The sequence below is a fragment of the Siphateles boraxobius genome, unplaced genomic scaffold (genome assembly GCF_051911475.1).
Source record: "Siphateles boraxobius isolate OS27281-9 unplaced genomic scaffold, OSU_SipBor_1 16, whole genome shotgun sequence".
Classification (NCBI taxonomy): domain Eukaryota; kingdom Metazoa; phylum Chordata; class Actinopteri; order Cypriniformes; family Leuciscidae; genus Siphateles; species Siphateles boraxobius.
In genome coordinates this window covers 12,536,764-12,554,594 of record NW_027508766.1, presented here as the reverse complement: position 1 = coordinate 12,554,594, position 17,831 = coordinate 12,536,764, and the positions used below count along the sequence as shown (strand labels likewise).

The 17,831-nt window shown below is 38.6% G+C and overlaps 1 long non-coding RNA gene across 1 annotated transcript; it reads right to left on the bottom strand.

Moving 5' to 3' along the window:
- Window positions 1-514: 514 nt before the first annotated feature.
- LOC143739262 (uncharacterized) lies at window positions 515-1,531 on the bottom strand. Its single transcript, XR_013204159.1, has 2 exons — window positions 1,255-1,531; window positions 515-1,055 (listed from the first exon to the last, which is right to left on the bottom strand). It is a non-coding gene; the product is annotated as an uncharacterized LOC143739262 (long non-coding RNA).
- Between the last annotated feature and the right edge of the window lie 16,300 nt (window positions 1,532-17,831).

Below are 17,831 nucleotides of genomic sequence, written 5' to 3'. Positions count from 1 at the left end.
TTGATTTCCCATAAATGCAAATACACACTGGAACAGTAAGTTCACATGCGTGAGCACGTAGTTGCAGAACAGACATTTGTGTATGGATGCATGTTTAACATGAGGGACGAGGGGGAGCTACCACATTATCCATCATATTTGTTGTTATTTATATACTGGAGTATTTGAGTTTGGACGGTATTTGTATAGTGCAATCATGCAATTAAATACACACTGCATAATGACTTGAACTCAGAAGCGCTCACAAGAGGGCATTTGAACAGAAGTGACTGCCCCCTTGTGAAAGCATCATGTACTAACAGGGTTAACATGAATGAGATCTTTAGAGAGGCTTTATTCTTATTGTATGCCTTCTCATTAATTTTTAGTTTTTGTTTTAATTTATTATATCTCGTTAAAAATCGTTAATTCTGTCTTGAAGGAATGCGCATCAAAACTGAATGTGAATGGAAATGTGAGTACAAAGAAAAGAGCTGCTGGACTGAACAAAACAATCTAAGAGATATCCAAGGTATTGTTGAACCTTTAAAGATTATACATTTTTAATTAAAACATTGAGAGTGTGCAATATTGATTTGCCCTACAAATTCATAAAAGTCAAAATAATACTTTAAGTGTATTTTGTTGTAACATACAGTAATAATGAAAACAGCAGTCACTTTAATATTGCATTCAGAAAAAGAATTATATCATTAAAAGCAAACATTGTTTTACGTACTAAAATAGTACAATAGTAAACATGTTCTATATCTGTTGATATATTTGAAGAAAAAAGATAAATAAATAAAAATCTCACACTACCATTGCTTGCTAAACCAAACAGTATTTTTACAAAGTTTCAGTCAAGCGTCCCGATCTATAATCCTCTTTAGCCCATAGTTGTCCTTGATGTGTCCCTTGTGCCTCTTGTTTGAACTGTGGCTAGTGGTCCGAGGGCAGCAAAGGTCAGCAGCCAGTCAACCGAAGCCCCCGAGGGACACCAGCATTTAGATTTCAGCATACTAGCACTTTCACTGAAGATACTCTATTTATTGTTCTTCTGCTGAAATAGAAACCTAGTAATAAAAAGGAAAAGGTAATTAGCTGAGGATAAGCAAGCATTGTTTCTGTTACACCAATGCAATGAGTGACTGTAAATTAAGGAGGTTAATGAGAGAGAAATAATGTGTGAAGAACTGTTTCAAACACAGGACATTCTTAGTTGAATGTGTTATCAATGCAGTGTCTCTTTGTCAATACAAAGAAAAACTTTACTTTTTTCTTGCTTCAGAAAGTTGCTTCAGACATGAGATTTATCTCCACAATCACAGACTTGACAACTTTCCTGCCCTTCTCATGTGCTCAGCTGGTGTTTGTATATGTGTGGTCATAGTGATGATCCTATACAGTAGTATTTGTCATTAGGGAATTGTTGCCGGGCAGTGGCTGGAGGCATGTTTCGCCTATAGTATCCCAGAAGGCCATAGGAGCTGACTCCCCATAAGTCACCACTGGAGGTGTGAAACTCATATTGTGTCCTCTGTTTGCTGGCCTGAAAGACAAGAGAAATAAGGGATAGTCTGCAAGTTTGCAATGGACATATTTCAAGTGCGGCAGAGAGGCGATGTGTCGCCATTGTGTAAACGGCCTCTGCTCACTTCGCGAAACCCTGCCCATTTACCAACAGATTACCTCTGTTACCTAGCAACAATTTAATTAAGATGGTATGTGCAAGGTGGGGCTTTCTCTCTAAATGCAGGATTTTTTTCTGTGTCCCAATGAGATTATTAGACGTAAATAGGGTGCAGTAGTGATCTATGGACACTGCTAAAGCTTGAAAATCGAAGGACAGGTCGGAGGAAAAATCTAATATTATTTATTATAAAAAAACTATAAAATAAAGCGGTAACACTTTACAGTAAGGTCCCATTAATTAATGGTAGTTAATGCATTAACTAACATTAACTGATCACTACATTTCATATTTACATTCATACTCTTGACTTTAAAATGTATCTGTGCATCCAAATGATTCAACAAAGCTTTGCCATAGAGGGGGATAAGGGAGTGCCGCTGGAAATGATTTCTATATGGAAAATAAATAGATTTCAGAATTGTAATGTCTTTATATCAAAATTATAGTGAGTGTCAGTTTCAACAAATCAAACAAGAATATGTTCCGCCATCGGCCCCTTCCTGTCCTAAAAATGTGATGAATGAGAATTTTAGATCAAGCTCCAGGAATGACAGAAACTTGTTTTAACCAAATGCTTTAGATACCTCATCATCTGCCGGGGGTGTACGATTCATTCATTTGTCAGTTTACAGTTTAGGAAAACAAAACAGAGTAGTTTTGGGTGGTTTATAGGACGGCACAAGCAGATGGTACAAGAACTGTGGATAATATCTGTTCTGCGGTACCACTAAACAAATATTTTCATTATTCAGCAACCATATTCATAAAATAGATTTACATGTGGTTAGTTTAAACAGTCTGTGTGGACAGCAAACCATATAAACTACTAACTCTGATGTGATATGTTTTGACCATTTAACAAACTTCAATTTAACAAACCTCAAAAAAAAGGGCACGTCCTGATATTGCCGAGTTAGAGGTGTTCCTGGATCAACATAATTTATTAATATAGTTAGGACTAAATTTTTACATTTTCGTCCTAGCCATATCCCTGCCCCTAAATCGAACCCTACCCATAAGTTATCCCTAAAATCAAAGGGAAATTACAGGTGAAAAACAGAAGCACCTAACCTTGGTTGTAAGCCTAAACTTGACATAATCTGTAAACATGTCCCTCAAATCTGATTGTTGATCCTGGAACAATGTTCCAATCAACCATTTGTCCCTCAAATCTGATGTTGATCCAGGAACATGTTGTGATTGGTGAAACCAGGTTCTGCTTCAAAGTATGCAAATCAAAGTACTTGACAGGCTCTCTGTTAACATAATGATTTTAGGAGTTCTGCCCCAAAATTTGGGCCTTGACATTAAAAATGACCAGGCAAGGAAGCATTTGTGAAGGCAATGTCTGATATGTGATTGTGGATTGGTGGGAAAGGGCACACAGATAGTTGTTGGGATCAGTTCACACTGCCGGGTGTCTGCTTCTCCAGACACACTCCCTATCTTACAATGGTGACAATAATGGCGGCCCATCCTGCCCCGCCACTCCAGACAATAGGCACGGCCCAGGGCCATATGCTGAGCCTCTTGACATAGGTTCGTTTGCAGGATTGTCTGTGGGAAAGTGGGGATGAGGACTATGGCAGACATCGAAGGTCACAGGGTCGAGCTCCTTACAAAACTGTTGAAAAGGGCCGAGGTCATTGTTGGGTGTATGAGTACTGATGTATTTTTAAGTCCTTTTTTCTATGCTTGAGATCTTGGTGAGCTGTACCATTATGTAAATCATAAAAATGCATGTTTTGTCCCTGAATAAAATGATATGATATCCCCATAGAAGCGTAGCTGCTGCTAATTACCATCATTACATGCTATTTTAAGAAAAAATAAATAACCTTCCCCGTCATCTTTCAAACAAAAATATGCCATGGCCCAAAATTACTTTCATTATCAAATGCGGTGATTAGCATGCGCGCAATGTAGATTGGATGTACGGCTTTGTTCCCACATATACAATTGCACAAAAGATGGACGGCCTTAGGCTGCTCCTCTTTACCCTTCCCCCACACTTCAGCATACCCGCCTCCCTTCTTCTCAATGCGACGCAAATAAGCATCTTGCTCCCGGTACCACATTAATTAGAGTGTAGATAACTAGCTGCACCCTCCATTCACAATTTTATTCTCTTTTATTAGCATGACACTGGTTAGTGGCCTGCTCTGCAACAATCTCGTTGGGCCCCTGATCAAAAGAGGACCCCTCAGAATACAAATCTCCTGTCCCCTTTTATCCCTGGCCTCATATAACATGGCTCTCTTATCCATGCTGACACTGCTAACTGTCGAGTGTACCTGTTCGCTTCCTTCTCATCACCTCCATCCAACCCGTTCCAGTTTGTGCCTCTTCAAGTGAGAGTAATTGTTGCTTTCACCTGAACGCCAAGCCTTACAGATTTAACTTTGACATACAGGTGTCGCCCAGGAAAAAAGCAACAAAAGAAAGCGGGTCAACGCTAACGTGGAACAAGCCAGCGTCTTTTGTGAGGTCACTTTGTCGCTTGAAAATGTCCTCCTGTCATAATCCACTCTGGTTTGAGAGCATTATTCATGTCTGGAATGGATCACACCCTCTCTCACTCTCTTTCTCTCTCTGTCTCTCTCGCTGAAGGATCCAGACCCAATTGTGATCCCCTTTGCAAGCTCAGCTCAACAGGGTCTCCTCCTGTCTTGCTCTGATTTCAAGGTAAAACGTCTCATTAGCTCTGGCCCTTGAAAGACGCCTGCTCCATCTCATATTCAGTTATACATTCCCTTTGAATAGCTGTGAGAGGCAAGAAGAGAGAGAGAAAGGAAGGCAGGGGTGAGAGCTGATCCAGCTACCTGAGAGAGAGGGAGGGGAAGGCCTGCTGAGGCCTCTGTAATTTCATGCAATCATTACTGCCTTGTGCCACAGACACATTGGACTGTCATTTATGCCTCACTTGAGGACAAAAGCTCTCTAGAAAAAGGAAAGTAGAAAGTGTCTCCACATTTGTATATTTGCGGTATGCTGGCCAAATAAAAAAGGGCACTTCTTTTAATGGTTAAATTGTTTAAAATAATGCTAAAAGGGATTAAGGAGCACGCTAGGTGCTTTTCAATATTATATGTTAATTATTTAGCAAAGTATGAGGGTATTTAGGATAATATTTAAGTGAGGATATTTTATTGTTATCATTAGCACTAATGTTATAAGAATAGCAAGAAGATATAATTATAATTATAGACATTGTTTCTGTAAGCCCTTCAAAAGCCTTTTCAGATTTTTGAAGTTGACTTCCAAAAACATTTTTTTTTTTATTAAATTAATAAAATGATTGTGCAAGGTTCAAAAACGTGTTTCTGTAAAATATTTTGGCAGAAATCATGCATCCACATCAAAATCTGCTCAGTCGAGCTGCATGAAATTGTCGTCATCTACTCATCCTCAAAACTCGCTCAAATCTCAAAAGACTTATTCCCCTGACTAGAAATTATTAAAATACCAGGGCTGCTCTTTTCCATACAATAAAAGTGTATATATATATATATATATACACACAGCCATTCAAAAGTTAGGGGTCGGTAAGATTTTTAATGTTTTTAAAAGGAGTCTCTTCTGCTCACCAAGGCTGCATTTATTTGATTAAAAATATAAAACAAACCCAGTAATATTGTGAAATATTATTTCAATGTAAAACAGCTGTTTTCTATATGAATATAGTAAAGTGTAATTTATTCCTGTGATCAAACTGAATTTTCAGCATCATTACTCCAGTCTTCAGTGTCACATGATCCTTCAGAAATAAGGATGATTATGAAGGACTTCATAATATGATGATTTGATGCTCAAGAAACATTTCTGATTATTATCAATGCTGAAAACAGTTGTGCACCTTTTTTAGGATTCTTTGGCTAACAGAAAGTTAAAAGCAACAGCATTTATTTGAAATAGAATATTTTGTAACATTATAAATGTCTTTACTGTCACTTTTGATCAATTGAATTCCTCCTTGATGAATAAAAGTATTGATTTATTTTATTTATTTCCCCCTAAAAATAAAATAAAAATTCTTACAGACCCCAAAGTTTTGAACGGTAGTGTTTAATGTTACAAAAGATTATGTTTCAGATAAATGCTGTTCTTTTGAACTTTATATTCATCAAAGGATCCTGAAATAAAAATGTAAATAACTGTTTTCAACATTGATAATAATGAGAAATGTTTCTTGAGCACCAAATCATCATATTAGAATTATTTCTGAAGGATCATGTGACACTGAAGACTGGAGTAATGATGCTGAAAATTCAGTTTGATCATTTATTCAGTTTGAATAAATTACACTTTACTATATTCACATAGAAAAGAGCTGTTTTACATTGAAATAATATTTCACAATATTACTGGGTTTGTTTTGTATTTTTAATAAAATAAATGCAGCCTTGTTGAGCAGAAGAGACTTCTTTTAAAAACATTAAAAATCTTACCGACCCCAAACTTTTGAACGGCAGTGTATATTTATTTATATATATATAGTTGTAATCAAATTATTCAACCCCCATTGCAAATCAGGTTAATTGGCTAAAATAAATTTTCAGCTGTTTACAATGAATAAATCAAACAAAAGTAATTGAAATAGCTCAACACAACAACTGTTTCAAGTGGTTTCCCCAAATGAAATGAAAATGCAACTTTTAATGACTTCCGCAGTCTCAAAATTATTCAACCCCTTTATGGCAAGCATCTTTCGTACTTATTTACTACGCACTACGAACCTTACTATGCAAGCTGAAAGCTCAGTGCCTGTTGCCACCAAGTCTTGCTGCAAGTCTTTTGCAGTCACTGGAGTGTTTTTCTGAACCTACCTTTTCCGAAATCCGGTTGCAGCTGTTGATACTTTCCTTTTTCTGCCCCATCCAAGTAGTGTGAGCACTGTTCCTTTAACTTTGAACTTGCAAACTATGCTCCCAGCGGTGTCTCTAGGAACATTTAGTGCCTTTGCCATATTTTTGTATCCTGTTCCTTGTTTGTGAAGGGCCTTTATGGACCATTCTTTTGATTTAGCCATATTTCTAACTTGCAGTCAAACATGACACTCCACAAACCCAGGCCAGTTCAGATAGTCATGTGTTCTAGCTCAAGTACACCTGGTGCAACTAATGAAGCCCTTAATTAGTTGCATCAGGTGCTACTTGATATGGCCTTTTACCGCAGTGATTAATTATCAAGCCAGCCCTCACATCTCTGAAAATACTGGGAGAGTGATGCAATCTCTAATAAGGACTCTCACCTTAAACTGACAAGGGCTATCACAGCCAGAGTAAGAATTCTGCCAAATCTACAGATAACTATAGAAAACAGAATAGCTCTTTAATCCTCCAAACCAGTCAAACTCAGATTAGAGCATGCTCAACAGGAATGCCTTGAAAACCAGTGGCTTTCAAAGAACCTCAGTTGTTGAATCCTTTGCTCAGATCCAGAATGGAACAGGAAATGACAGGAAATATCTTAACTAGCTCTTCTCCTTTTGACTTGTTGATTTGATTCATCCCACTCTAAGATCTTCCTTCAGATATGAAGGATCTAAGGGTCTTTTGCAGCGATTTTTGTGTGAGCATATCAGTGAACACCCCAGACCACTCGGTGAGTTTCACGTCTTTGTAAACTAAAGTTTAATGCGTTTTATGAATGATTCTTCCAGTGCCCCTATGAAACCCTTGTGTAGGTGGGGGGGGTGCTAATACAGAAACCGAAAATTCTCGGGACAGCAGCATTTGTCCAAATTTCAATCTTAACTGTTCATCAGAAACGATCTTAAAACAGGGCTTCAAGTGTAAAATACCGAACTGTGTGTGTGTGTGTGTGTGTGTGTGTGTGTGTGTGTGTGTGTGTGTGTGTGTGTGTGTGTGTGTGTGTGTGTGTGTGTGTGTGTGTGTGTGTGTGTGTGTGTGTGTGTGTGTGTGTGTGTGTGTGTGTGTGTGTGTGTACACTATCATTCAGACGTTTGGGTTATATGGTTTTGAAAAAAAGCCTCTAATGCTCAACAATGCTGCATTTATTTTATCAAAAATATAAAAATAGCAATATTTAGAAAAATTAAAATGTTATATATATATATTTAAATGTAATGTATTAATGTGATGTCAAAGCTGTTTTTTCAGCATCATTACTCCAGTTTTCAGTTTCTCATGATCCTTCAGAAATCATTCTAATATGCTGATTTATTGCTCAAGAACCTTTTCATATTATTATCAAACAGTTGCGCTGCTGAATATTCTTGTGGAGACCATGATACTCTTTTTCAGGATACTTTGATGAATAGAAAGTTCTGAACAGCATTTATTTGAAAAAGAAATCTTATGTAACATTATAAATGAGGTAGTATATATTAATTACACATTACTTTTATATTGTTTTTGCTATGTTTCACTATAGTTGTATAATCTTGTCTAAAGGATAATATTTAGCCTTAATTTGTGCAGGAATTGAAATCTTTAACTGCCAGAATAACTATGGCAATCCTCACAAGTTAGAGGTGACAAATTGTCTCCAATTAAAGTCTTCAAGGTCATAAGACACCATCATAAGAACATTTGTTGACTTTGTTTCTGGCCAGACAAACTTAGACTGAGCATTGACAAAGAAACAAATATATATTCTATAAACTCTGGTTGTTACTTATCATCACTTCGTCTGCTGTCTTCTGCTCTTCCCCTGCATTTGCCTCTTGGCTGGTAGAAGAGTTAACATGACAAACTTGGTTGTCTTTGAATACCAGACAAAATCTGATGGAGAGAAAATTTAGTAACAAAATAAACCAGATATACACTGGATATGACAGACCCCAGATCAAGACTATACCTATTCTTACACACCAGACCTGATCAGTGCTCTATATATGACAGAGATGTTACCTGTAAGTCAAAGGTAAATGTACAGTAAATGAGGCCTTTAGTGCCCTGTCACTGATTTAGGGATGAGCGAAATCAAATCAAAGCAGAAGAAAAGAACTAGAGTCCAGAAGCGGAACGCTTTTCACTGCATGTATCACTTCTTGCCTCGCGGCACACTGCGGGGGCTAAAATGTTCTGCCCAACTGTAAGCGGTATCTAAGCAAGCAAAAGGTGTACTGCGGATTAGTTGCCCGTGCTGTAGCCCTGGGCAACCTCTGAGATTCACATGTGGCCGCGTTCACGGGCGTTTTCCCCACACACGTATCCCAGAAGGGAGTCGCAGTGGATGATCGACTCAGACACACTCTTGGGGAGAGGAGATGTCCTTCAAATGTGGACGCCGTCAGCAGAATCCAGTCCCATTGAATGATTTCTCATAGCTTTGTTCCTATGGAAACTTACAGACACACTCTCCAAAAAGGCATGCGAACAAGAACAACTGAACCGACTTTCTTTTGATTAAAGTACAAATACACTGAAAGTGTTTTCACTTTTCTCCTAACTGATACCGATATATTGAATTACCAGTGTTACAATCCCAGATGTGAGGTCTGAGACACAGAAATTCAATATTTTTGCCACCCTTAATTAGCTTCAAATGACAGACACTGCATTCTCACTGCTCTCTCTCTCTCACTCACACTCACACACACACGTATACACTCATAAATACTGTGATTCCCCACCGAGTGCCTGAGGAGATGAAAGCCATTGCAGCTGCATCCACCTCAGTGTTCTGCAGTGCCTCTCAGGAGGGGCTCCCAGCGTGACACAAAGCAATAGCACAACCCACACACACACTTACACACAGATTCACCTCATAAACAACATGTAGATAACCCCTCAGGACATCTAAACCAATAAATATATCACAGGTCATCCAATTAAATGTATAGCTATCTTTAGAACTACATGGATTCAACACACAAAGTAACACAAGGTGTAGATCTTTTAGTGCACTCAAGACCACCATCATTTATTTTTATGCTTGTTAACAGGGACTGATAAAGTTTTGACAGATCTTTTTTGAATGAGTTGAGTTGATCAGTTGAACAGATGATACTTGGACAAATCATTCACAATAAGATCTATAACATGTATTTAGAAAACAGATCAGGTGGATTTTCATTTGATGTTAAAATATATCACCACTAAATGGCCTATGACATATATAATGTGTGTGTGTCTGTGTATTGCAAACAGCAATGTTAAACTATAGCCTTGCAGCTAATTAGCTAAAAAAACATTTGTTTGTGCAAATCTTGTGCCCTTCAGTATTTTGGCTCCATTCATTCTTTCGAACAATACCTTTAAGAATTGTACCAGCAGGACCAACAGTGAACGCCCCAGTAATGGTGTGGGAACATTGGCCGTCTGTATGAATATTTACTCTGTCATCATGGCAGGGTGATGCAGATAAATCTGCCTCTTTAGCTGCATGCTAAGGATGGAATGGGTAAGGGGAGGAGGGCGTGAGTGAGAAAATGGCTGACAGTGAAGGAATCAATTACTGGACAGAGACAGCTGTGAGATGAGCAAAACAAATGTAGAACAGTATGAATTTATTCAGGGCATTTACACATATATTGAAACTTATTTTTCAAATAAGAATCCCATTTTACCTGAAATGTGATACAAACAAGCAACATCTTGAGTGTTTAACTCTAAAAATATATAACCAATACACATTATTTAGCTGTTTTGTGTTGCCTTAGATTTACAGGCGAAGTTTCATGTTTACTTTGAGTATTGTAAACTGCACTGATATTGAAGGGGAAGCTATCTTTGATAGATAACTTTTAATCATATAGATTTGTTCTTTTTTTATCTGACCAGATAGGTTCATATTTCATTCTATTGTTCCATATGTTTCCAGTAGTTTACTGTGTGTGCCACTGTCCCCTCATTATTGATTGTTCACATAGAAATCCCCGCAGTATCTCATCTTGCTTCTCCAACAGTTTCACCCCACTTTCCCATCAGCCCATGCTTTTTCTTCCTTCATGTTTTTTCTCTCTCTCTCCATCTTCCATACACATGCTCAGTCAAAGAGACTCCCCTCCTCAATGCTATGATTACAGACCCTGTGCACTGAAGGCCTTAAAAGGGGCAGCAAGCTGGAAAATAACCACATGCTGTCCTGGGCAACTCCACCACTCCCAGTTAAGCAGTTTCCCAGGGAGCCATTCAAAAACTTAAGCAGCAAGACAGCCTCACACCCCAGGTCTGTCATCCACCCAGCACTAACCCTCACTGGGTCAAACACTAGAAGAGCCTGTCTTTGAGGGACAATAGGGAACATGGGAAAAAATGTCTGATGACTATCTGGCGGTGACCCTGCAAAGCAGGGAAGTGTCCCAGAAGACCCCCATCTGAGATGGTCAGCAGATACTGGCTAAACCAAGGTTAAATATTGTATTTAAACATATACATTTTATTAATGAGGGGCTACTATTCCAGAATTAATCAGGCTTATTAGACAAACTGTTGAATTCAAACAAACTGTGCTTTGTACAATTATTTCACAAAGTTCATTAAACACATTTCTTGTTTTGAGGCCCATCACCATCTTCCAAGTCAGCTTTTATGATGATCATGAATTATACTGTTTATCCCTGTTAACAGTTCTTGTCATTTAACCTCTGACCTATGGGATGTCAACCATTCTACTTGCACTGCCCTCAACAGGAACCTGAGTCAATAGATAAGCTGGTAAAATGGCTCATTTTGGGTGAAAAGGGAGGGGCATTGAGAATGAGGGGCTTGACCAGTTCATCATCAACCACTTCAGTGGTCATTACCAATATGACCTTTAACCAGAGATCTTTTCAATGTCACAAACTCCCTTTGGGAAGGATATGACCCACCATATGGATGAACTTGGACAGAAGTGAATGCCACAGAGGAAAACCAATTTTCAGCTCATTGATTTTGATACTTTAATGATACCAATCATTATAGCTTTCTTATAGTTGAGTATGTTAAAAAACTAAATACAATAACACACCTACCAACCAATATGTAGTCACAGTTTGATATTATAGGCTACACTACATTTCCAGGGTTACATTATCCTAACTCTTGAATATTATAATTTTTGTAAAAAGAAAATTTTTCAACAGTAAAACTGGTGAAAGGGATTTTCAATCTCTAGTGTCCTCACTCTTCCAAGTGGTGTGACCATCTCATTAGATTGACATCCCTAGCATGTGGCCACCAGGGTCATGTTGTAAGAACATACACAATTTGTTTGTGGTCAGCTCTCAGAGCAAACAATAGGCCATGTTTTTTCCCAAAACCCCATGAGGGCCTTCCATCTAGGAGCTTAAACACAGGCCTGGTTAAAATTGGAAAGGGTCACAGCCCTTAAAAACCAAAACCTATGACCTTTTCCCAAAGGACCTGCCCCAATGCTCAAAGAACAATGTAATTTAAAGTTGATTGAAACAGAACAAGAAGAACAAGAGGAGAATGATGATATTTCTTAATAATACAAGGTATTCAAATATGGAATCAATATTAACCAAACTTTTTAATTTACCCCAGTTTGGCATATAATTATGCAAAGCTTTTTTAGACCGTTTAGATCATTCTCATGAAGGGCGAGCAATGCGTTGAGGAGGATAAAGCATGTTAATTAGACATTATTAGAATGCATCGTATTAATGATGACCTAATAAACAAAGTATGTACATCTCAAAACTCATAAAATATATTCTGCCTGGCTCAAGGATAACAGTAAAGCCTGTGTGTTGTATTCTGAAGGTGGACCACATTATTTTCTAGGCTAACGGCTGATGCAGAACTTATGATTATTAAAATGAATCGTGGACTATAAGATTACAGTGTGGAATAGTCACACACATTGTAGAGAGAGAGCTCTGAATTGTAGCTTTGTGTTGGGGTGCAGAAAGGAGTATCTCAAAGTAAAACATGTTAAAAAAAGTATTTGCTCCAGACATGGCACACTTTATCGGCCCTCCAAGTCTACTCCAATATAACAATATTCTCAGTAAGACTGATGGACTTTTGCCCCGACCCGATATTTTGGGCCTCTCGACTGAATAAGTAGAGCTGCAGGAGCAGTTGACGCTGGCGCCTGGGCCTCTGAATAATCCCATGCATATCCCCACAGTTTCTTTTCACACTATACCCCAGCTTTTCCCCCTTCCCTGGATTCTTCCCACTGTCCCCCCAACCCTGACTGTGCACTGGCAGGTAAGGACTCCGATCAGCCCGCCACTCACACTCCAGGGTGACGGATTAGAACACGTCCACCCGCCGCCCGCTTTCATCCTTTGCCAGTGCTCAGGTAGGGGGCTAGTCCGGAATAGGAGCGCTTTCTCCTCCGGCCCCTCCCCCCTTCTCGCCTTACCTCGAGGAGGTGGCTTGGGGTGTGGGGCAGGATACAAACCAAGTGGCATGAAAAGGAGGGTAATGGGGGAGGGGCGCCGAGAAAAGCTGGGGAGAAAAAGAACGAACATTGTCCTTTTCAAATGGATGGGAAACGATTCAGTGGGATTTGCTGGCAATTATACGGTGCAGGGCTAATCAATTCAGACTATTCTGACCGTGGAGTGGACTGATCCGATAGAACAAAAGGTCGGTCAGCAGGAGAGGTACCTGAGAAATGGGTCCGCTCGGTGTAAGTAGCATGGGGCAACACCTCCCCCTCCTGAACAGCACCAGAGCATATGGACTGGCTATGAACTTATTAGCCAGCGGATTAAGGGGTAAAAGCAAGGGCAGTGGGGGGGGTGGGACGGGACGGGACGACACCACAACCCCCTTTCACTTCAGCACTCAGGGGTTTTACCACTAATAAGAAGATGATTATACCATTAAAAAGACTTAAAAATATTCCTGGTGAAAGCACACATACTTCAAGCGGAGTGGTACTTTTTCATGTGCCATCCGTGCTCAACACACAACCCACAAAAACTATCTCACTAATAAGAGGGATCAGATTGCCCAGTATATTCATGAGCAGATTCCTCAAACAAGGAGCTTCTACTTGGGACTTTGATGTGATGAGGTGGGTGACAGGTGATCCTTGGCCCTTTCATGCCTGTCAGCAAGGCTCCATGCCCTCAACAACCTCTCATCACCTACAGACAGTCAGCAACCTGCTTCAATGGGCTTGAGGGACCTAAAGAGGGTCAGTCGGGTGCCTACACAAGATGAGGCTCTACCTGGTTACTCTTGGTTCCAGCACAGGGTCAGTATTGTCATCATCTCAGCATGAAGGGGATAAACTATCAGTCCTTTGATAATTCTTACCAGAAAATAATGACTTTGTACATGGCATTGGAACCACCTGGTGCTGAAGACCAAGCCTTGGAGATTGGACATAAAAGGCCAAAAAGACACCAACATAGAGGGCATCTGAGGGTGGACAAAGCAATGAGACTCCATTTTATTGTACACCTTTTTTCATTATTTTTTATGTTCTGTGTGACTCTATCTACACGTTTTTTTCTTCATTATTTCTCGAATGTCTCTTTCTCTTCACCCTTCTTTAAACGAATATAGCATGCAATAGTTTTTTAGCCTAATAGTGGGGAATCATACATCATGTTGATGTTTGTTTTTCACTTCACCTGTACCCCCACCTTTCTTCTTTTTTTTTTACCATGGAGGTCAACTTCCTAACAAAAAAGCTGAGAGGTTGCTCTTTAATGAGGAGGGATTTCAATAGGACTCATTCTCATCTCCTTGTCACATGATGCTGGGGTTATCAGCTTCAGAGGCCTGCATCTTGACTGGCGTCTCTCGAAACTTCAAGGGGAATCATAGAGTATACCTCTCTCACTCGTAAACATAAAGACAATGCAGTTTCTCCACTTCCCTTCCCACATAAATGCTGGATGAAAACAGATGATGGTTTAGCTGTCTCAAATTGAAATAAAAGACCTCCGTATGATCAGTGATGTCATTTCATTGCAATTGTATGCTCATTTTTACCTTTGCAGTCTTTGACTTCAAAAGACTTTTTTGATGAAAGAGCCATGGGCAGTAGGCCTAGAGAGCACCATAGTATGGTATGGTATAGTATGGTTAGATATTTGCATAGTTGAAAGCCTCTTTTGACTGGTGAACTCATGAACTAACTGTTAATAGCAAAGGCCACTTCAGCATTTTATTATAATGAAGACAGATAAAATCCATAACAAGCTCTGTTTCAGTCTTTTGTGACTAAACCTTTGACATATAGCTATGCATCTATAATGCTTAATGACCAAAAAGATGCTCAGATGGCACAGAGCCACATCCATTATAGTCTGGCTATATTAACTGAACTAAATCAAGTTAGATCCTATCCTCTGTCTACAAGTCTTGCAGCTCAAACTTTCAGTAATGACACAGACATACTCTATTTAGCCTATCAAAACCACTGCAGCCATCTCAAGTGCTAATGTACAGTGACCCGTGTCCGGTAAGGTCACGGATGTTTGAGTGTGAACGTGTTCTGATGCGGAGGGTTTGGGAGCCTCTGTAAGAAAAACGTTGTTGACTCCCCAACACGCTCACACCGTGACGGACAAACGGAGAACTTCTGCCATCCCCCACTTTTTCTTTCTGGTGCTGTCAGCCTGGGTCAGTCGGCTGTCAATGTGGCTATGTTTGTGTGAAATACCGTGGCATCACGCCTGCCTGTCAGTGTGTGATATCATGCCTGGAGGAGACCACAGGGTTGTGGGTGTGCCAACCTCACCCTTCAACCCACTGGTATAGCAACTGACATTGCCCATCCATTCTTTTCCACGGGTTTGTCAACAGATCATCAGTATAAAAGAAGGTAAATTTGCTAAAGGTAAAAAAAAAAACACACAAAGTTGCTGTCTATAACTAAATATTAGATTCACTTACATTATGCAGTAAAATCTCAGAGAACTGCACATTATAGAGTGCATAATATTGCATTGCATAGTTTTCTTTACTACAGGTTATTAAAAGGATCATTAATACAAATATTGACAATTCTATCATGTACTTACTCTCATGTTGTTCCAAAACAGAATTTATTTTATGTAAAGCACAAGAGGTGCTGTTAAAGATGAATGATCATTATGCTCTTTGCTGAAAGTGGAGGGGACCAGGGGCTGTCTAAGCCATATTTAAATATGAATGAAATATTTCAATATGCAAATGACATTTAAGAGCTACAGGGGGAAAGAAGAACTTCAGAGAATAATAATGAAAATTGTGGTCTCCAACGCACAAAGCTATTGTGTGTATGCCCTTACAAGACTTACTGGGAATGTTGTTAACACTGGAAGTCACTTGAAAAGCATGAGGATGAGTCGATGAATTTTCACTTTTAGGTGCACTATTCATCTCAAATAAATTTGCTTGCTAGTCTTCGAAAATGTATTTAGCCAGAATTAAGATTAAGGAGAAAGATGACACCTAAAATGACCAAATAAAATGTTAAAGATCTAGATTTTTGCTATTGTAAGCTATACTTTTTATGGGTTTCACAATATAAACAATTTTATGACAACTCATATAAACATTATATTCACAATATATCATTATATGTATTGGTTATTAATAAATATATTAATACAGGGTTATTATTAAATAAATGTATAATTTAATGGAGCTTGAGTTTACAGATTTTATTTCTATGAAAAATGTTTCCACTGCTTCACATTAACAGTCCCCCAATTAAGCATGAACATTGAACAGTAAATGTTTAATTCATGTTAAGAAAACTCATTAAATACTGTTTTAATAAATGCATTGATGCTTTTTTCATTTTAATTTTCACTCTGGTCACTGAGGTTATGTAATTTGCCATCCACACATAATCCTTTTTTAAATATCAGTTACAGTAAGATAGTTTGCTATCATTAACTAAAGCCCTAAGATGCTCAGGTGTTTTTAATGGGGCTACACAATTTTTATTATACTGTATGTTTGGTGGCAGATTTAAACTGCCACCAAACATACAGTATAATTAAAAATACTACATTTACTGATATAAAGAGGTGAAAAGGAAAGGAAAGATGATCCTCAGGCAAACAGTATGACAGAGTGCTGATCAAAGCTTCAGTGTGTATGTGTAGGTGTATAATTGTCATGGTACAGGATTTCACTCCTGAAGAACAGAGGCATGGTATCTACATATTATGATGCCATACCTTTTCCTTTTACTCTTTTACACTCAGGCAATTATGGGTTCCCATGTCACTCACCAACACCAAACACTGCGTAAGGATGAGGCCAAAAAAAAGAAAGAAAAAAAAGAAGGCCTGCTAACACACTGATAATAGAATCAATTTGCACACATTTTTGGCAACAGAAATTAAAAGACAGAAAACGAGAGTCCAAAACAAATGAAACTTCTATTCTTGACAAAAAAAAAATCAATGTGAACATTTCTGTAATTTTCTGCTTTTTGTGCCGTTTAATGCAACAAATAGAAAAGAAAATGCAAGCATACAGAGAAACAGACATAAACGTCCAACATTAGTCCTGTTTGTTCTAAATCGTAGTATTAATCTGCAAGTAAACTATCACATTAAAAGCATTTAAAAGACATCTTTTTTCTTTCTGCTTCCCTCTCTCTCTCTCTCTCTCTCTCTCTCTCTCTCTCCCATGCTTACTAAGAAACAAAAGCTAATTGAAGCGTACTGTTAAAAGAGTTTGAAATTTTAAGAGGGGCTCATACAGCTTTTGTTGATTTAGGTTTTGCACCATCTATCAATGGGTTCATAGGAAGAGGTTTAATCAGGTAGGAAACCCGGACAGAAAGAGGTGGGACGGGGTATTGTGTTGGTGTGAAAGCAGAACCAAAAAGGGGCGTCTTTTCACATTTCTTTACTTTCACCTGCTGGGATCCATTTGGTCTCTTTCAAGAAGAAAAAGGGGCGAATGCAATGAATAAAGAAAGACAGACGAGTAGCCCATAAAGGCCAATAGCTTAATCAGCAGCCACTTGTAATCACCACTGTTCTAAACTCCACTGTTAGCTTACAATTTGAGCTTCATGTAGAAGCACATAATCAAGCCAGAGAAAGCAAAATAAATTCTCAGGTTTCTTAGTGTTGCTTTATTTGGTATATAGTTTCCAAGATTTTGCAAAGCATGTTATGGAGAAAATTTTACAATGCCATAACATCGCATCTGGACAATTTTTAAGGGACTTTACCCAGTCAAACAATGAGGACATTGCGCCATCTTGAGGTGGAACACTGAAATAATGAAATGTAAAGGTTATATTTTTCTTTTTTTAT